A 4,193-nucleotide genomic window follows, 5' to 3' on the forward strand; every position below is an offset into this window, starting at 1 on the left:
AAAAGTACTTTCGTCAAAGTGCTTTCATAAAAGTACTTTTATAAAATTCAATTAGGGATAATTTTATAAATGGTATTTTAAAATTCAACTAGGGATAATTTTGGAAGAAAAAAAATGAATAAATGCTTATTATATAAGCACTTAAAAAGTTGGAAATTTGGGCTTAAAAAATACGGAGAAGTACTAATACACTCAATGCATATTTCTGATTCCCACTGCAAAGCTATAAACATTCAAAACGTCAAAAAAGCACATTCTATGCATCCATACCCGCCCGTGAATTGGCATCAATTCCAAGCTGGCACCTACCCCAAATGTACTTTGAACCTACAAATTCTAACACTGGGGTTATCGGTCATTCTCCCTAAAAAATAAGCGTTTATTTTTAAAATAAACACATATTTTGGGCTTATTTTCCAAATACCAATAAGTGTTTAATGGCCCAAATAAGCACTTATTTTAAATAAGCACTCCCAAACATGGCCTTAGAATCTTAGGCTGCATTTGTTTGCGGGGTAACTATTGGACCGGTGTTATATTATACTCCAATTCGATTTTGTAGCCATTTGGATGGAGTGTAATTAAACAGTACTAAAACTCGATATAAAGTTCCACTCACATCAAGTTTTACATTGACAATCAATGTAAACGTTAACTTTGATAAAACCAATGTAAACATTTACATCGATAATCCCAGTTTTCATTTACATCAAGAGTAACTTTTAAACTAATCAATGTATAACTCCAACAGTGTAAAATTACATTTACACCGCTTTCAAACGCAGCCTTAGTGTCTAACAAACTCATTAATCATGCTATTTAATTGCTAATCATACTCTTGGATGACAACTTACAAATTAAATGACAGGAAGATATCAATAATAGTAAAATAAACACAAGTACACCTTTGGATAGCTAACCTTGTGTTTGGTTTGAAAGAAAAGGTAGGGAAAGGAATATAAATTGTATAGTGGGTTCAAAAGTCCATATGTATCAGAACTGTATCAAATCCAGATCGTTCCTTACACCAACCTCACAACACGTTGCATATGTGCATTTGGAACATTTCCCCATGAATGACAACATACAAATATATATACCATAGGATATGCATAGATGATACAATGCAATATTTTGAACTCAAAGGTTATGGTATGGTGATGTTGCTACAGGCTTTATGATCTCTTCTACTGCTCTCCTCCCCTAATTACAAAGAAATAAGAAAAGAGGAAAAAATGCCTATTTGCCCATACCTAGTAGACTATTTCTTCACAATGGTTGTAGTAGACATTGATTCCATAAATTAATTGTTTATCGAATAAAAGCATAATTAAACATTAATCTATATAAAGGTTTGTTTGCAATGATAGGTTTAAAAGTCATAGGAGATTGAAAGTTAATCATGAGTTCAAAAGATTATCACCATTTCATCATATCTGAAAATTATGATTTTCTCCTATTTTTATAGGTGGATAAAGTAATACATCAGTCATATATAAATAATAATTTCTTAATTTATTCCATAATTGTTTTTCATGACAAGTTCTAAAATCTGAAAGGGAGAGTAGATGTTATTTGGCAGCTAGTATTAATTGTAACTGTAATAATAGTAATATACTGTAATATACTGATGCTACAGAGTGAAGTTCAGATGTTCTCCTTTTCTATATATATATTATAGATGGATCATACGTACAATCCTGTCCACAATTCACAGGAGCAGCAATTCCACTTGCACTTTGTAATTCCCAACAACAAAAACAATCCTTCTGAGGTGGAATCCATTACGAAATACGAATCCATGCATGATCACTTATAGTTCTCTTTTAAGCAGTGAGATGGTAGATCTTCATCATCTGAGACAGAGATGAAACCGGAAAATGGAACCCTTTTGCCTGTAAAAAACACCAAAATACCCGATCAACCAAACCAGCACCATTGAAAAGGTTACATTCCCAAAATCTGAGGCAATAAGGGTTGCCTCCTGATGTGGAAGCCATCACAGTTCACAGCTTCTGCATGCATCTTTCTCTTTAGCAGCTTTTCTTTAATTACTCATTATTTTCCGCAATTTTTATTTATTTTTTTCTTGTTCATGTGGGTGGTGTGTAGATCGGAAAGTTAAGATCCTTTTGTCGGTCTTATTTTGGGGGAGACGCCCAAGCTGCCTCGTCAAAGGGAAAGGGAAGGTGGTGACTGGTGACCTCTCACTTGAAGAAACCTGCAGAGACTGATGATAAGTCGATGAAGAGGTCACGAGGAACTATTACTGTATAGTCTGTAGGGCAAGTAATTAGAGAGAGAGAGAGAGAGAAGTGGACCTCTTCATCTTGTCCCAGAAGCAGAAGTACCATGCATCGTCGTCATCTTTGGTAGTACGGAGCCCACGCAAACCATGCAAATGGTGCACATATATTATACATTCTTGTCAATCTGCACTCTCCCCCTAATCAGTGATGAACCCCGGTTCTTCCTTTGTTGTTGTAGTACTGTTGGGAGAGAAGGACAATCTTGGCTCCTTCTCCCATGGCGCTGGATATGAGGTGATGATCGATCTTAGTCGTTCATCCCAAGATTGTACTTATCAGCATGAGAAGCTGCTTATATTTAGGTTTTCTTTCTCTCCTTTTCTTTTCTTTTCAGCCTTCCCCAGTTTTTCCAGTTTTCCTTCTACCCAAAAAAATTAAGTAACCTTTTTATTTTATTTTATTTTGTTTAGGGTTCTTAAATCCTGATTCATCTACCCCCATAAAGAAAAAGTTCTAGATTATAAGAACCGCATTCTGATCTCTGGGGCTGCCATTACATGTTTCTATTTTCAGAGGATCAGGATTCGAGGGCTGCCGCACAGGGGGAGCCCACCTTAGATCACTTTTAACCATCTTCTTAGATATATTAGTTTTAAACTTTGTGTGGTAATTTTCATTTTCACTACTAAATTGTACTTTTTTTTATTTATTTTACCCAACTAGATCTTATTGCTGGATGCTAATTATCATTAAATGCATGGAAGATTATGGGAAATTCATTTATGGGCCATTTATATTGCTTTTTTTTTGTTTATAAAATTATTAAAATATTGAAACAGATTGTTCTTGACATCAAAGAATCCTACATATGTAGAAAAAACTGGTATAAAGCTATTTTTTATAGTGAAAAGAAAATTTTTAAAGCAAAACAAAAAGAGAAGAGAAGAGGACAGAATATAAAAAAATGCTAAACCTATTCTTGAGAGTGGAAATGGAGTTCCACTCTCACTATTTTCTATACATGTGGCCATTATAAGCTTAAGACTAGATCTCTATTTCTGTTCTCTGGTGTAGGGTTAGCATTTCTTAACATTGAAAAATAATAAATAATACATTAATACCCAAAAATTGGAGATTGATTTGATCACATCCCATCACTTTTAATAAATCAAACTCATCCATAGTGAAATGACAAAAATGGGGCACTTTTGTCTTTTAGAATTCATACTTTATTTAATTTCTGAATGATAATTAGGGCTGTGGCGCTTCATCAGAATGAGTGAGACATATCCATATTCAAGGTTTGGAAACATTTGGAAATTAGTCTTTGATAACCAAAAAAGAATATAAAGGCTGTGATTAATAAAATTAGTTATTTAATTTGCATATTCCCCTTCCATTTTGGTGAAGTAATGGTCTCTCCCCCATCTTCATTTTCATTTTGTATTCAAGTAATTAAGGCAATGGGGGTCCTCCATCTTACTTTTTTTACTTGATTTTGACATGGGCAAGAGAGGTGATAGTTGAGGACTCAGGGGGACTACTTCTGCTGCTGTTTTCCAGGTGGCAAGTTCAAAGCGAAAGATCCCTACCACTCGACAAAAGGAATCATTCTTGCTTCACAGTTAGCCCTTTGTTCATTTGAAGATGTTCAAGGAATGAAATTCAACGACTACTATTGGTAAGTGAAAAGTGCAAGACATGGTGACTTAAAGGGCTGATGTGGATAAGAAACACCCCACATGACCAATCCCAAAGTTTCCTCATTAGGTGACTGATTGGACTGCCTTGTCAGTGCTTCACTCCATATAGGCTCCAATGTCAGTCAGGCTTATCTATTAATCCCCTTGACACTGTCCCCCATCCATTTTAATACGGGGACAGCAAAATAAAGTTTAAATTAAAGTTCACCACCTAATTTTAACTGAAACATGTGGATAATAG

The 4,193-nt window shown here is 34.7% G+C and overlaps 1 long non-coding RNA gene across 1 annotated transcript; it reads left to right on the top strand.

Annotated features, from left to right (window-relative positions):
• Positions 1-1,700: 1,700 nt before the first annotated feature.
• LOC148804048 (uncharacterized) lies at positions 1,701-3,024 on the top strand. Its single transcript, XR_016082453.1, has 2 exons — positions 1,701-1,946; positions 2,113-3,024. It is a non-coding gene; the product is annotated as an uncharacterized LOC148804048 (long non-coding RNA).
• The last annotated feature ends 1,169 nt before the right edge of the window (positions 3,025-4,193 follow it).

The sequence above is a fragment of the Nelumbo nucifera genome, chromosome 1 (genome assembly GCF_055504915.1).
Source record: "Nelumbo nucifera cultivar China Antique chromosome 1, China Antique-T2T, whole genome shotgun sequence".
Classification (NCBI taxonomy): Eukaryota; Viridiplantae; Streptophyta; class Magnoliopsida; order Proteales; family Nelumbonaceae; genus Nelumbo; species Nelumbo nucifera.